This window comes from Syngnathus leptorhynchus, chromosome 3, assembly GCF_054491065.1.
Source record: "Syngnathus leptorhynchus isolate UIUO chromosome 3, UIUO_Slep, whole genome shotgun sequence".
NCBI classification, from domain to species: Eukaryota; Metazoa; Chordata; class Actinopteri; order Syngnathiformes; family Syngnathidae; genus Syngnathus; species Syngnathus leptorhynchus.
In genome coordinates, this window is record NC_141197.1 from 20,854,497 (window position 1) to 20,871,901 (window position 17,405).

Genomic DNA, 17,405 nt, shown 5'->3' on the forward strand with positions numbered 1-17,405 from the left:
GTGTGCGTGCGTGCGTGTGCTTGCGTGCGCGCGTGCGCTTGCGTGCGCGCTTGCGTGCGCGCGTGTGTCCATGCATAGTCGAGGCGGCTTATTTACATGAAATACGCCACAAGGTTACAGTGCGCGCACACACATTTATCCACAGACATGTAATCGTCCGCACGCGCGCGCGCGCGCACGCACGCGCACGCATACGTACGCTCGTCATCTGGAGCGCTCCGGACTTGTTTAAGCGCGCGGTAACGCGCCACACGCACGACTCTTCGTCTTCTTCCTCTTCTTCTTCTCTTTTTCTTCGAAACCGTCAAAGGTAAGAAATGCCACTTTGCCTCTTGTTTTGATTTTTTTTTTTTTTTTTTTTCAAGGCATTTTTTTTAAGGGCTGTCTCGCGTGGTGTCGTGGAAACATAAAACGCGAGAGGACGTGCACGAGCGCCGCACAATTTGGAATTAGTAACACATCTTAAAAAAACAACAGGAATACTAAAGGTCAAAAAAAAAGAAAATGGATTAGTTTCGCCCTCACTCCTGGTTGCTTCTCTCGTCCGCGCGGAGGATTCCCGGTGCCGACGGTTGCTGAGGCTCGATCCACGGGACACGCGGAGGAAGAACGGAAAGATAGAGAGAAAGAGAGGGAGGGAGGGACGGTCGGAGGGAGGGAGGAAGGGAGGGAGTCGAGAGAGCGAGTGGAGGGGGGGTTCACAAGGACAAGATTCCCACGTCAGGTCGGGATGCGCGCGTGGAGCGTGGAAGCTCTCTAACAGGTCCCGCGCGCACTTTCCCCCCTTCGCCTGCGTGCACGCGGCAGGAATTTCCTCCGAAAAGGTAAGGGCGCACTCTTTGGAGTCCTTTTCCTTTTTGATATGAGCGTCATTGCCGTGAAATTAATCAGGCAGCAATTAGCGCGTCGGTGGAAGTGGATTTGTCCTTGCACGCGTCTCGTGCGTGCGTGGACTCTTTTCCTTTCTTTTTTTTCCCCTTTTTTAAAACACGGACGAAGTTGAGCGCGCGGCGTTTCCGTGCCATCTTTTGGGGAGTAAAGTTCCGAAAGATGACAAGGAGCAGAAAAGCTGGCGGACCGGCTCCAAAATCTGCCATTTTGTAGCCTACGCAGCCGGGGTTGCTTTGAAATGTTCCGCGCGGAGCAGATGTCACGCCGAGCCCCCGGGGGGCTTCCGCGACGGCGACAAAGTTGGCCGAACATCGGAGGGAGGAGCGCCCAGCGAGCGAGCGAGCGAGCGATGTTGTCTTCTGCTTGCTTGCTTGCTTGCTTGCTTCCAAAATTCAAGTTGACTTTGACGCCTTCCGTTTCCAACACTTGCGAAAGCTCTCTAATCCCATTGTTGTGTGCGCGCGCGCGCACGTGCACTCTGAACCCGAGGTCATGAGACTTGAACCTGACACCTGCACCTTAGGGGGTTTGTCAGGGGCTCCCAAATGATTAGGTTTGGCGGCCATGTTGTGTGAAATGCTTGTGTGTGTGTGTGTGTGTGTGTGTCCGGCCGCTCGCTCGTTGATGAGGCCTTGCCGTCGCCATTTTATCAAATTAAGATTGAAAAACTCTCTTGACGGTGTCGTTGATTTGTTGTTTGGCACCACCCCCGGATTACAGAAAGTGAGGGTTTGGCCACCTGTCAATCATTGACCTTCTGCGATTCGATTTGCCTCGTCCCTTGTGACCCCCCCTCCACCCCAAACCTGATTAGTGTGTGTGGGGGGGGCAGGCGTTAATTACAGCAGTCATTGTCACAACAGCCACTTCCTGCTCGTACCTGGCCAACATTGGCAGCAGGGATGCCGGCGTGTGTGTGTGTGTGTGCGTGCGTGTGTGTGTGTGTGCCTTCTACTGTAAGACACGCGTCAGCTGTGTGGCGGAGTGACCCCAGACTCCTGAGGTCACTCGCACACACGGCCACTAGAATTTATCAGACAAAATGAAGCATGTCAATCCCTAAACTCGGACTGTTCCATCCAACACATATCTGTGACAAAACAATTGATGACTAATGGTGTGGTTGCTGTGCTTAAGCTCCAGTTGAAAGTTGCCCGCAAAGTGGCAACAGCAGCGCTGATTTGATGCCTGATTGGGATGGTCTGCTTCTTACACACACGCACACACACACACGCTTGACATGAACGCTTTGTCATTTTATAGCCGGGTTCCGTATGTCTCATACACACACACACACACTTGCTTGAAACAAATATATACAATTCAGGTCATTTTTTTTAATGCAAAACTAATTCGTTTTCTACAAAAATTCAACATGTAATAAACACACTTGAATTATCCCCCCCTCATACACACACACACACACACACAATTCAAATAAGGGTCCCGATTTGAAGTTTGGAATTCAACGCATGGCCGTCATGTCTTCATTGTTCATCATATTTTTCCTCCTTTTTTTTTTTTTTTTTTTTTTTTTTTTTTTTTTTTATAAAGAGGCGCTGACGTGGCAGCTGCAATGAATGGAAATGTAACAATTTGTCACTTGTCTACAAAGTGACAGAGGAGACAATGTGGGTCAAGCAAATCCAACAAATCACAAGCATTGATCCAGGGGGGCTTTCTTCATATTCCGAGGAGGAAAATAAATGTTCCGTGTCAAAGAGGGCCTCGGAACGTCGCTTGTGCGTGCCTCTCTGTGTGTCCGCCTGGGAGTGTGTGTGTGTGTTAACGAGTGTGTGTCACATTAATGACGATGAGGAGGAGGAAGAATAGCTGAATGCATGATGATGTCGTCATGTCTCCTTATGCTATAAACGTGTCACTTTGGAGTGTGTGTGTGTGTGTGTGCACGCGTTGGAGTGTAATGAGGAGGCAGTGCGGTGTGTGTGTGTGGGGGGGGAGAATGAACGTCAAATTTGATGCCTTTGTAAAACACGTCATTTGTGTCACTTGTATATATTATATTTATAATGATCAAATGTAGCCATCCATTTTGTTTTTTTGCACACAGCAAAATATCTCATTCAGTTACATTGCAGCAGATCCAATAATGGAACTGAGTTGTGTGTGTGTGTGTGTGTGTGTGTGGTGGGGGTACTAATGGGGTTGTCATATTGAAGCCCGAATTCAAAAGTGAGTGGCTGGATGTATTTTTCTGGATGTGTTTCGGGGTGTGTGGGAGCAGGTCGGAATCTGGCTCCCAATCCGACTTGATGCCTGAATTCAAAGTGTGGCTCGTCTGATTTACAAGATTCCACATCAATGTGTGCATGCGTGCGCGCAACACAATGCTTTTGTCTGAACTTTACTCTTCTCCTGTTTGTTGTTGTTCATTTTCCCAAAGTTCATTTGGGATTTGGGGATGTCAAGAACGTACTCCAACGTTCCCCCCCCCCACCTGCTTTGATGTGCCTGTTTTCCGCCATGTCATTCCCGGAGACAACAGCTTAGCGCCCGTCAATCAGGAAGCTCGTTCAGTATTCACACACTCTCAACAGTGTGTGTGTGTGTGTGTGTGTGTGTGTGTGTGTGTGTGTGTGTGTGTGTGTGTGTGTGTGTGTGTGTGTGTGTGTGTGTGTGTGTGTGTGTGTGTGTGTGTGTGCGCCCGCCCAATTGGCACGACGTGGCCGCAGCCGGCAAAGGGAAGCGAGACGGAGGCCGAGGAGCCGTACTTTCTCGTCTTTTTGATGATGAGGATGAGCAGCTCCTCTTCAACTTCCTCATTCTTGTTGTTCTTCTCCTCTTGCTGCTTCCTCGCTGCCTTTCTTTTTTCCCTCTCATCCTCCTCGTCCGTCCGTCTCGTCATGGCCACCCAGCTTAATTCTCACACCTCCAACTGCCGGCGTTCTTGTCTTCCTCCTCGCTTTTGTCCCGTGGCTTCTCCTCTGGACCTTCAGGCACTCCTCCGCAGATGCCGAGGACCACTCGAAGTCACGGTAAAGCGCGTCCACCTGCTCCTCCGAGGCTGCGCCAGCCGCGATGGTTCCCTTTTCTGATTTTGTGCGAGACGTTATCGTGCGTATTCAACGGCCTCTCGGCTCCTCCTTTGCATAATTGGATCCTAAATGAAAGTTTGCCTGACGGAACGCGCGCGCCAAAAAAAACAACCCTCAATCATATTCATAGAAATATGAATATACCAACAAATGTTGAGGGTGAATTCAAGAAAGTAACGCAGACAAATACTCAACACTTCACTCACCCAGTCCCTCATTTCAAATCCTTACCCAGGCTTGAAACCCTACCTTGACCTCAAAGCGGAATTAAATCGGTCTTGAAACCCGCACCCAGGTTGAAAACATGAATGCTGACCTGTAAGGCTGTTTTGAAACCACCATCCATCTGTCCGTCCATCCATCCATCCATCCATCCATCCATCCATCCATCCATCCATCCATCCATCACAGTTGTCCAACGTGCAGTCGGCGGCCCAACTCTGGCTCCAATCTGGCCCATAAGGACCGAAGACAAACTTTTCACAAAAAGAAATTGTTGTTGCTAGTTTTGTCCGCAAGAGGGCACCCTGATGACCTGACTTTCAGAAATGTGGCTGTTGCAAAAATTCAGCATTTTTTTTTTTTCTCGAGGAATTTCACATGACCCTTTCTTTCTTGACACTGGCCTTTAGAATCCAGTTTGGCACCCTATCCCTTACCTTTGCTGCAAAGCCCAATTTGTCTGCTATGCACACAAAAAAAAGTGGCCAAAAAGCGAGCGGCTGCCGCGCGCTCATCGGAGCTTATAAATGTGATGTGAAAGCGTTTACATTCCGCGCCAGGTCTAGCGAGTTAAAAGCACAATAGCGGGATATTCTCCCGCCCGGGGGTGCGTGGGCGGGCGGGCGGGCGGGCAGCGCTGGTTTGTGTGTGACTTGTGAGTTATGCCGCTCATCCAGCCGAATTCTATTTTCTTTGACAATGCCTTGATCGGAATTTCTCTTAGTCACTTCATGTTGGGGCTGGGGAGGGGGGGGCACTTGCACCAGTGACACGCTGTTCTTGTGAAAGGCATCCGCTTGATGGTCGTCTTCTTCTTCTTCTGTCTTTGCGCTCACACTTGAGTGTCAAAAAGCAACAAGAAGTTCAGCTCAGCTCAGGTAATTGATTCAACTGCGCTGCGTTCACCTCACCGCACTAAAAGTAGCCCAAGCCCGCCTCCGACACCTAAAAAGTGGATTGAAATCGTTTACGATCAACAATTTTCAGAACCAATCCAAATTGTAGTAAACATTTGGAGCGGTGGTTCACGTCCTCATTAAAAAAACAAAAAGAGAGAGAGAGAGAAACTCGCTCACCGCCAGCCAGCCCAGCAGAGGCGTTCTCGTCAGTTTGGATCGTTGGAGCGCCGCAAAACTTTTCAAGCACCAAAGAAAGAGTGGCCTCATCAGCACTAGGACATGGGTGGCTTTGTCCAAAAACAGCGGAGAAAACAATTTGGGTGGAAAAGAAATGAATCAAGCCCAACAGTGACTCTGACTTTTTTTGTTTTTTTTGTTGACACCCTGAACTTATGGACTGCAACTTTGACTGATGCCTTTAATGCTCTTCACGTCTCAATCTTCTGAACAGTCAATAACAACAAGGAATTTCTGCTATGGAAGGCTTTTACATTTAGCAGTCCTATTTTGAGAAGAAAGTTCTTTTGATTTTCTTTCTCGCGCGCCGCTCACAAAGGGGCAACGAGCATGACTTTCCCTGGTTGCGTGCGAGGGAGGGAGGGAGGGAGGCTGGCTATCGCGTGTCAGAGGGGATCTCAGGTGACGCCAAGCGGGTCAGCTCGGCTTGCACGTGCTGGAGTGAGGAGTCTTTGTGAGCGAGCGTGCTCCTCCTCATCCATCCATCCATCTATCCATCTATCCATCCATCCATCCGGCCGCAATCGTTCACTTTTGCTTTTCACTCGGCGGCAGCATCGTTGACTTGCGCTCTCGTAGCAAGCCCTCAAAAAACATTTTGAAATAAAAAAAAAAAAAACTTGGTTGGGGGATACCACTTTAAAGTGGAAACGATGTCATGTCACATGAAAGATAGCCAAGCTCATCCTGACAAATTGACCATTCAAATGAATGTGTGTGTGTGTGTGTGCATGTCACATATCACATATGTGAAATAATGCATTTTCATTTCCATATTAGTCATTTTCAAATTTTAACTTAATGAACGAACTCATCAATAATGTATCAACTAATTTGCAGTAAATGAATGAGAATTCAATGAAATAGATGAATTTCCAAATATGTTAATTCATAATTGTTTTGTTGTTGTTTTTTGTTGGGGTGGCGGCGTAAGAACGAATGCATGAAACTTTGTCCATCACTGCTCCTCTTGAGCGACGTTTGACTCCTAATTGCAAAGAGTGGACGCGCGAACCGCAAAGACACTCGAGGTGTTTCTCTCCTTCTTCTCTTGTCAAACGCGGCGAGCAGAGCAAAGCAGTGAGAAGAAGGACGCGGCGAGGAGGGATGATGTACTTAACGCTATCTGGAGGCTCGCCTCTCAACACGCGTCTTCCGCCGCAGATCGGCGGCGGCGCTGATAAATTGGCTTTGATAAAAGTGGTGCGAAATGGCGCCGCACCTCTATTAAGCGCCGCCGCATTTGTCAGCGGCGGCGCGAGTCAAGCGAAGGGTTTTAATGTCACACAGGCGTGAATTAAAGACTCAATCCAAAGCGCTTGCAGCCTCTTTTTTTTTTTTTCTTCCCTTTTTTGCTTTTGCATTATTCCTCTGAGCGGCGGCAAGGCGCCTGCCTGCTCTGTTTGCCTGTCGGGACTTTTTGTCATTGCGGCAGACGCGAGGCGGGAGCAAGTCTGGATTTCTAGACAACTTTCAAGGGGGCCAACTTTTGTCCGACTCCAGTCAAGTCGGGTGACTGGGCTCAAGTCAGTCGGCTCCAGAAGCCACGTTGTCTTTAGTCGCAGTTTGTCGCACAAAAATTGGCAGACAATTCAATCATCAGTAGTCACACACACACACACACAGAAAAAAATTAATAAAAAATCTCACAAAGCCACGTCCAGAAAAAATGACCAAAAAAATCTCCCAAAGCCACGCCCAGTCTGACATTTGGGGGTCATTTCGGATGGAGTTTCAGTATTTTTTTGTCAAGGAATTCTTTTTCTTTTGATGTATTTCTTTTTGGAGAACTTGGGCTTACTCAATTAGTTCCTGTATTTGGAGGAGAACTTTTACTGCGATGGCATTATTGTGTCCTTGAATGGAATTTTTGGCTACTCCACCCACCTCCGCTACTTTGGAGCTTCGGCATATGCTAATCAGCGCCTTAATGTGTAAAACCAAGAAGAAGAAAGGAGTAGAAGATCCCTAGGGAACGCGTGCTCAATTCCACATTAGTGTTGGACGTTTATGCAAAAGTCAACAAGAAAGGTCCCGGAAGGCAAACGGAGCGAACACACGAGCATCTGTGAAGGCTTTGCGTGAAAAGCGCTGCTCACAGCCAGGAAAGTGTGTCTTGTTTATTTAGGGAGATATTTTTGTTTTATTCCAGGTAAATATTGCGTGTTTGTTGATTTCTGACCTCCTCAAATATGTCTGCTGCTTTTAACACATGTATTTTGTTCCACTTGGAGTCTTGCTTCTTCAACAACTCTCAACATCTTCTTGTTTGCTCAATGTACAAATGCGATTTTTTTTTTACATTTATTTTCCAACCCATCTTAAGAGCTGCTTAGCTTCCTGTGCTAGCATCATTTTTACGATGACGAGAACCATTTTCTCATAGCCGGCTTTGTTAACAAAGATGCCAAAATCTTGTATAACATAAATTAGCATTCCAAACATTCATCGACAAATAAATAAATGTGGCGTGATGCTTATCATGAAATTGAATGGAATATGGATACACTAAAGGTTTTGAATGGTTGTCGTTTTGTCTTTTATTTTTGCTGTGTGTGTGTGTGTGTGTGTGTGTGTGTGTGTGTGTGTGTGTGTGTGTGTGTGTGTGTGTGTGTGTGTGTGTGTGTGTGTGTGTGTGTGTGTGTGTGTGTGTGTGTGTGTGTGTGTGTGTGTTGTAGGGTTCCATAATTGGTGGGTGGGGTTGTTCACTGGCTTCCCTGGCGGAGGTCACTCTCCTTTTTGTCGTTGTCCTTTTTTCTTCCAATTTTGGTGTCTGCAGGCGGCCGCTCACACGCTTTTGTTGCCGGAGGTAATCTGCCAAGTGATCTTAATTATGGAGGCTCTGCACCCCTCCCCCTCAGTAAACCGCAAAGCAGCGCCCCCCTCCCTCCTCTCTCCCCCGCACTTCCTCGCCTTTCTTTTTCTACATTGTACATGTTTTTAATCAGATGCCATCGTTATTTGGTAATGAGGGCGAAAGGAGACGCCAGGATCTTTGCCAGGAACGTTGTCGATGTTACACACTAAAATAAGAAAAGATAAACACTTTAAAAAAAGATAGAAAATCAAAGCATAAATTGGGCTTGAACGCCAGACGGTTTCATTGTGTTATTAAAAGTAAATGTGATACACAATTTTTGATATCTTACATTTACAAACTGGGTGCACAATTTGATAGTTTCATAATAATAATGATCATAAAATAATAGTAGCAGCTTGTGTCAAAGGAACTAACTTTCAAAAAACTACAACTCATCATTTTCAAGTTTAATACAGGTCACACCAGAAAAATGACCAGTTAAAAAAAACAACAACAATAAAACATAAACTACAACTCTGCTACTATTATTTGTGTGCATGTTGGAACATTCCCTCACTAAAAACCCTATTCATAACTTCTTAGCCTTCAGTGTTACATACCCTCTTTAATATTTTCAAGAGAGTATGTGTGTGTGTGTGTGTGTGTGTGTGTATTACATTACATAATTACATTACATAATTACATAGTTTTTTTTATAATCAGAAATAGTTTTGCACAATTTATTCCAATATGATGATGTTATGTCCAGGCCACACAAGTGGTCACAATTAACGAAGGAGAGGTTTTGTGTGTGTGTGTGCATAAGAGCGCGGGGGGGGGGGGGGGGGGTCCGAAGTAGGATCCATTACACAGAAAGAGGCGAGGCATTGACGAGATGATCCGATGAGGATTAGACTCCCAATCCTGATGGACACTGAAAAGGTGACCACAGCGTGTGTGTGTGTGTGTGTGTGTGTGTGTGTGTGTGTGTGTGTGTGTGTGTGTGTGTGTGTGTGTGTGTGTGTGTGTGTGTGTGTGTGTGTGTGCGTGTGCGTGTGCGTGTGCGTGTGTGTGTGCGTGCGTGCGTGGGTCCTCACCATGCCTCCTCTTCCCAAGCCACACCGGAAACGCCGTCCCGATCGCTCATTTTCTCTCAAGGGTCACTTCCGGGTCATGCTGAGATCAAAGCGGTCCAAAAAAAGTTTCAAATGAGTTTGTAATAAACCTATGATGAGCTCAATTATTTGTGTTAGCAAGGTTCACCAGATGAAATCCAAAATGACTAGCTTAGCTGCCTGTGCACTCTTGTTGAACCTCAACATGGCCTGATGGGGCCAACCTCTCTGCAATGCACGTGAAAGAAGTCAAGCATTTTGAGGAGATGAACTCAAAACATAAGCAATGCCATTGTAAAGTAACATTGGGGATACACTAAGCTAGCTAGCTTTGCAGCCCGGCCGGGGCTTTAAGGTGTTAATTGTCTCTTTTTAGAGTTGGCTGCTTGCAAATGTTCAAAACCAAAGCCTGAACACCATCAACGCTGTTGAAAACAGACGGATGGATGGATGGATGGATGGATGGAGGGAGGGATACTTTAGCTTAGCTGCTAGTAGTCCTAATGGGATTTGATTGTGACATTTTGTGTGATAGGATGGGCCGCTGCCGCCGGGGTTAAACGGTGTGACTGGCATTTGGGCAAGTCTTTGGGGGGTGATGTGTGCGTGTGCTTATATTATTAAAGGTTGCCAGGGTGCTGAAGTGCCACAAAGCAGATGGCCTTTACATAAAACATGCTAAGATGATGATTAGCATCCTCCTCTCCTCCTCCTTCTTCTGTTACAGTAAAAGTAGCACACATTGCTTCTATAACCACGCAACACAAAAGTCTCTCATAAAACGTCATCTTGTTTCTAGTTACAACGCCGTACAAGCGGGAATTTGACACAAATATTCAGAGTCAGTTGAAACATTAAGCACGGGCTCAGTTGCTTCAAATGATAGCTGATTCTGCCCCAAACTTTTTTTTTTTTTTTTTGCTACTGCAACTGAATGTACCACATGAGCAGCAAGTGATTCAAAACTAGCTTGGTCACCACAAAATATTTATATTCAACACCAGAATAAAACAATTTTTTTCCAAATGTTACAATATTGTGGAGGGGAAAAAAAGCCACACATTTTGACCAGAAATATATTGCTTTTATCAGAACCAAATCCACATAAAGTTCATGAGTGTTGGATTATTTCAACTGATTTCTTTTGGTTTTAATGATATCATCCATCCATCCATCCTTTCCAGCTGTCTTTGACAAATCATGAAAAAATACAGTTTATGAGAATAAAAGTCATGTTGCCAGAAAAACACTACTTTTGAGGATCAAGTTATGAAAAGGAAAGAAATTGTAAGTCATCATGGCATATTTGACCTTATTTAACTACATTTATATTTGAATGACAATCACATTTGACCAGACAAAGGTTGGAATTCATAAGTCATTTTGTATCATCATGTTTTAATTTTAGATCATCTAATTTAATTTTTGAAAAAAATGTATGAGAATCTTTGGCAATTTTTTTTTAATTAGAATAACGTTTTAACATGGCAAGAACAATATGCTATTAACTGGCAATAATGTCAGTCACAGTATATTTTTTCACAAACTAATGTTAAATCTTGCAACATAATCTTACTTTAACAATAATATATGATTTTTGTTTCATTAAAAACAATGATGAGGATAAAGTCTTCTTACTCAGAAGGGAAAAAATTGCCTTTATTTTCTTCCACAATGTGACTTCATATTTGGTTCAAATTTTAAAAGACCAGCACTTGATGCGTGCACCCTGTCACACCGTTGCTGTCTCTTGGGTACACATTGAGTGTGTGTGTGTGCGCGCGCGCGCCCGCATGTGTGTGCGTGTGTGTGTGTGCGCGCGCGCATCCTGCTTACTCGGCTCCTCAAGTTTTTATCACCAATCTGTCATGCACAAGCACGGAGCACACTCCTTGTGCACCACCCAATTACGCGCGTGCGAGCGTCTTGAAATGTTTCTATGCTGGCCGCTTGTGTCCTTCTTCTCCTCCTCCTCTTCTTCTCCTCCTCATCCCGTCCTGCTCGTCGGCCGCTTCTCACAACAAAGCCTGTTTGTTGTGTAGTGCATGCTTTTGCACTCTCACAATTAGGCAGAATTCAAATGACGACGTTTTGTTTGAAGGGCCTGCGAGACTTTTTTTTTTGTGGTGGTGGTGGTGGGGGGGTTGTTTGTTTGTTTGTTTGTTTGTTTGTTTTACCGTTTAAAAAGTCTCATCTAGTTTTGTTTGTTGTCGCCAGCCACCTCCTTCGGTTCAAGCACTTCCTGTTTAGCGTCGAGCGACTGATGAAAGTTGGTCGCACCTCTCGCTGTTAAAACGCTCTTTAATTGGGAGCCACAAAAAAAACACACACACACACACACACACACACACACAAAACAAACGCTTTGTCGTCACTTTAAAGAGCAAAACTTCACACGTGCGACTGAACAACAACAAAAAATACTTCTTTTAATTCTGTTTTTTGGTACCAAATTATCTGTACAAAACAATAAAAGCTTTAGATCTTCTCCTTTGTGCACGCACGCTGTAAGGAAGATGAAAAGATTCAAAAAGAAATGTGACATTCCTTGCTGGCCTCTTCAACTTGCGATATTGTTGTCTAGCGCGCGCGCGCGCGCGCACACGCACACTCCCGCCTACAATGTTGCGCGTGTGCACGCGATGGTCTTTCGCGGCCAATCAAATAGCATCCGAACCCATCTGGTGGTGGGCTCGGCGGTCCGGCCAGCCGAGCGGCCGAGCGGCTTCTTAATGACCGGCACGTATCCTCAAATGGGTCTTGGCAGATTATTTGCAGGTACTTGACTTGCATCTGTTTGCAATTTTGCAAATGTACGCGCGCCACTTGAACCCGGCGAGAAGAATAGCGAGAAGAAGGAGAGGGGAAGGCTATTTTTAATCCCGGAGATGACGACAGCTGTCACGAAGACGCGCGGGCCGACACCGGTGGTCCGCACCTGGACTCAAACTGACGCACGCTCTTCACAATCAGGATTTGGGAATTTATTTCCAAAGGAAATCACGGAAATAGAAATAATCGCTTCCATCATAAAAAAGCTTCATTAACAGCACAGGCAGTGTTTCGAGTCCCGTTGTTATCCTTAAAGAGGAACTCGAGGCCTCCATTTTATTAGATTTTTTTCGGCCACGAGTATGTTCCCCGCGCACTCTGCTTGTGAAGTGACAATCAAACAGATACATTTGTTTGCATCGCTCTCAGGGAGCTGCCATCTTGTTTTCTTGTAGCGCCCTTTGCAGGCGACTGCGATGGACGTCAACGTTTCCTGGCTTTTCCTGTTTTAGAGCGCCTCACTGAAAAATGAGAAAGAGGGAATCTTGGCGGCCGGTACGCTTTAGAGCGCCTCGTTGTCGCGGCATGGGAAAGCGCCACTTGGCGGGATATATAGCGGCAAGCGGAGACCTTAAGCGAATATATTCAGGCAAGCATATATATATATATATATATATATATATATATATGCTTGTGCAAACATCAACTTTTTGATGTGGCGTGCGTTTTTCAGCAGTAGATCGTTTTGCACACTCTGCCTTTTGAGAGCGGACAGCGCGGCTTGCTTTTATTGTGTTCAAATTTTCCCCTAATGATTGGGCTACTTTCATGGCAGGTAAAAATGTTATGCCTCGGTGCAGTTACGTCGTGGCTCAAGTGCGACAGGTTGTGGAGCTGGTCAGCCCCGCCCCCTCGATGACCTCACAATGACATCACACCTCCCTGTTTCCGTGCGCACTTCTTCCCAGCTCCTTCTTCCAGTGTGACTTCACCGCTCGTTATTTCGAGCATGTGGCGAGCAGCTGACCGGCTTAACCCTCCTCCTCCCCCCCTCCCCATTGAATAATAAGGTGGCCTATTGTCCCGGCCGGCGAGCCCACCCTGGCTGCGGTAATTGCGGAGGAGGTGGTTACAATTACATTAATGACATATTTCATCAAGTGTGTTTATGCAGCGTCAAGAAGAGGCCCAACTTTTGTTTTTGCATTTCCACCCTACCCAGCCACCCCCCTCCGTCAGCCCCCCTCCTCCCCACCCCGCCGTAGCCCTCTTTGTGCTGCTTTTATTAGCGACGAGGGAAAGGGGCGGTGCCCCGAGGAGGAATTATGGCCAAAGTGTATGCCTTGCAACTTTTTACTCTCACCCCCCCCCCCCTCCCGCTGCAAATGTTTATTTGAACAGTAAGCTCGTGATTTGAATATTTGTAATCCGTGCTTAAATTTACAGGCCAGATGAACTTTTTGGCACCGAGTGGCAACCATAAGCGGGATTTTCTCAAATAGCTCGACAAAATTTTAAGCCATGTGCCAGCCTTATATAATTTTACACCACGCCACCAAGAGGGGCGTGCGTGCCTGCCTGTGTGTGTGTAGTGGGGGGGCACAAACAAACCAACATCCGTCTTATTTACTTTAGCTGTCGTGCTAATGCTAGCACACGTGCCAGGCGCCTTAGCAGACATCTTGCTTGGCGCGCAAGTTGTTAGCAAGGAAGCAAAAAAGCAATGGAAGAATTCAAAGAAGGAAAACTGACGAGGAAAGAAGGTAGAGATCTAGTAAGAGACAAAGTCCGAAGGAAGGATGGATGGATGGATGGATGGATGGATGGATGGATGGATGGATAGATGTACAAAAGAAAGAACTAGGAAGAAAGCAATAAACGGGGAAGGAAGCAAAGGAGGCACATTCATTCATTCAGGTGCCTGCTTCCTCGCCGGCCGTGCGTGTGCGCTAACATATTGTGTGTGCGTCGGGATGCGGAGGAGGTGTGTGTGTTGGCGTGTAAGCGTGTGCGTGGAAAGCAGTTGGGTGAACAGATGAATGAGTCGTTGGCCTCCGTCGTGGTTGGCACTTAGCGGCGTGGAAAAGCTTCTCTCCGAGCCCATTAAAATATACATTAACACACACACACACACACACGATGTTCCCATGTCAGTGTGAAGGGTTCTCACACAGAAGGGGCCGTGGACATGACGTTTTCATAAGCGTGTATAGTTATAAAAAAAAAAAAAGACAAAAATAAGGCAATTTTGGCTGTATGTACAGTACGCGTGCGCGCGCGCGTGCGTGCGCGAGTTGGAAAGCAGCCGAGTTTAAAGCAGTTAAGTCATAAGGCGCGAGCAGTCGGGTGTTGTTGATTCCACAAAAGATGCAGGGGCACATCAAAACACACACACACACACACACACACACGTAGCGAGTGTATAATCCAGAGCCGGGTGGTGTGTCTGGCAGCGGATTTTTCAGCGTGCATGTGTGCGCCGGGATGTAATTCATTTTCCATCTCTGTTCATTAATCATTGTTAAAATTAGTGATCCATTTCTTCCACTCTGCCATCTGCACTCAGGCTCCTCACAAACATGAATGCCGGCCTCCTAATCACAAGTGACAAGGCCTCCAAATAGCTTTTTTTTTTTTTTTTTTTCTTCCCCGTCACACTCCGACCCACCGACCCACCGACGGCGCCGTCCAAAAGAGGAGGCCCGAGAGGCGGCAGATGTGCGACGCAACTCGTTTGGACATTCACCGGACGCTGCTCTAGCCAAGAGAAAAAGGATCCACCATTCACACGCAAACGCACGATGTTTAACGGCCCCGTTCGTTCCAATGCGCCTCGTCGTCTTGTTGTTGTTTTTCCACTTGACGCAAAGATCGGCTGTCAATCAAGCACTATCTCTTAAAAGTGGTCCCGCTAACGACTTCCTCGTGGGGAGGGGGCCCACAGATGTGGTGGTGGTGGTGGGGGGGGTCTGCGTGAGGGCCACCCGCATCTACACGCACACGTACAAAGCTATCATGATGCCTTAAGTCACAATCTAAATTGGCTCCCAGGGGCCTCCGACTACCTTGTTCACCAAAGGCGTTGTGTGTGTGCTTCCTGAGTACTGAGAGCATATGCTACTGTAACCTGAGACACCACACACACACACACACACACACACACACACACACAAAATGCTATCGGGAGTTAGCGGCTCTGTTTTGCAAATGTTTTCCGTCAGGACAGTCAAAATAGTTCTTTTAAAGCAACACGCACACTCCATTCTCGTGAAATGTGCAATTTTACAAAATATTTGACTTGCTTTTTTGCCATCCATACGTTAGTTAGCACAGCACCTGTTAGTTTTCATTTGAAAGAGCACTGACATGGACTGTTAGCTTGTTAGCTTTCATTTCAATAGTCATGATCAGTAGAGAAATCTATTTTAAATCGGCCTTGGTGCTGGTGTGTGTATGACCGCATGTTAGCATTTTGCCATTCAGCGCAAAATCTAGTCATCTGCTTAAGCGCACCAATTATCAGCATGTTAGCATTTTGGCCCGGCTGTATTTCAAATTTTACCTGACCACGGGGACGAACGTTAAATCCTTTTTGACCAACCCACGTGCTTTCTTCCGTCCTTACTATAAGTTAGCATAGCGACCGTCACTAATTGCTGTCGTGTTAGCTTTGTGGCGCCCTCATTGTTTCTGTCAAGCTTCAAACGAGTTGACTGTCAATGTACTTTGTCTTGCAGCCCGTGTTGGCCCTCCGTCTTCTTCCTGCCCCGCGACGAGCTAACGAGCTAGCGATCGGTGTCCATCAACAGGTACGATTTGAAATGCACGTCAATTTCATACATTTTGCGTTTGACCTGATGAGTGAGTGAGTGAGTGAGTGAGTGAGTGAGTGAGTGAGTGAGTGAGTGAGCGAGCGAGCGAGTGAGTGAGTGAGCGAGCGAGCGAGCGAGCACATTGTGAGATTATTGTTTTTATTGCCTATTTGACAGAACAAAATGTTTGACAGTAACTTTGCACGCGGGCTTATGAAAATTATAAATGTAGTTTAAATGCTTTAAAAGCTTTTTTTTTTATTTGACAACATTTTGGTTCCCATTGTTATTGTTGAGGTTAATATGTTAAGCATGTGGTATTTTTGATTTGTGATTCATTTTATTCTGAGTCATTTCATATGTTCATGATGGAACGTGGTAGGTCACATTATAATCTGAAATATAATTTACATGATTGTAGAGAAAGAAAGGTGGTGGTGGGTGTACTCGTAAGAGGAGGTTGAGCAGTGGGTTCAAGTCGGTTGGTGAAAATTGATCTGCGTTGAATTCCAAATCAATGCAAACCTTTTTTTTTCTCTGGGAACCTCACAACGGATCCTTCTCCACGCCAAAGCTGACGATCACGCTTGAAACATACAAAGGGTTCAAACAAGTTGATTGAAATATAATAACAACAATCCCAATACAGAAACAATCAATAGTATTTATTTTTTAGGCGGCAGTGAAAAACAGTTCATGCAAAAAAATATTCCAAATGTTGTGAATTGTTACAGGCCCCGCCCACGTTCGGTCTACTCTCCAAATATGGCCACTGTTGTTCATTTGAACGTTCCTGAAAATGACACCGTCCGTCCGTCTTGGTGAGGCTGGTTCATTTTCTTGGTTCGCATCCTCCTTAGCATCTCCTGTCTCAGTTCAGTTAGCAGTTTAGCGGTTCAGCTGCTCGGCGGGTATAAATAAGACGTGATTGGCACCCCGGCGGAAGTCTCTTCACGTCTTCATCTGACAGCCTTCATTTGCGGGACGAGTGTCACTTGGCGGAAGTTAATGATGATAATTATTAGCATTTTTTTTTACATGGCAGGATAATTATTTAAGAGCTTTTGTGCATGTGGTCCTAATCAGCACACGCAGATTACGGCAGAACAACGTGGCGACAAATGACACTCAGATGCTTCCTGCTGAAGCCACGTAGCATCGCATCATCTTTTGGTTAGCCAGCGGGCACCTTTGATAGCTAACTCTAACACTTTTTGCTCTTACCAAGCAATCGGATGTCCAAAAAATGAATGAATGAATTTGAAATGTGATTGCTTAAAAAAACAGTTCTTTTGATAATCTCGCGCGACCTGCTCTTTAGAGTTGCAAAAAAGAATATGCACGCGTCAGACGCTAGCATTAGGAGTATATAGCAGCCGCTAACACAAACAACTCATGTGGCTGCAGTTACTGTCTAGGCCACATGCCTTAAAGGCACCCGAGACACTAATGTATCACACTGTACTTTAATTCAACGTTACAAATCCGGTTAATTTCTTGACATTTTTTTTGTAAGGTTAATATGTTGTTAGCTCATTTTATTCATGGAAGACTGTCGGTTCCTAGCATGCTATCAGGTGTGTTTTGTTACAAGAGCGTAT

General features: G+C 45.9%; 1 protein-coding gene across 1 annotated transcript in view; it reads left to right on the forward strand.

The window, feature by feature from the left end:
- Nucleotides 1-781: 781 nt before the first annotated feature.
- Nucleotides 782-17,405, forward strand: part of znf536 (zinc finger protein 536) — a 107,618-nt gene continuing 90,994 nt past the window's right edge. Inside the window, exons 1-2 of the mRNA XM_085908585.1 lie at nucleotides 782-824; nucleotides 15,730-15,801. The gene's annotated coding sequence lies outside the window, so the exon portion shown is untranslated. The remainder of the gene's footprint in view (nucleotides 825-15,729; nucleotides 15,802-17,405) is intronic.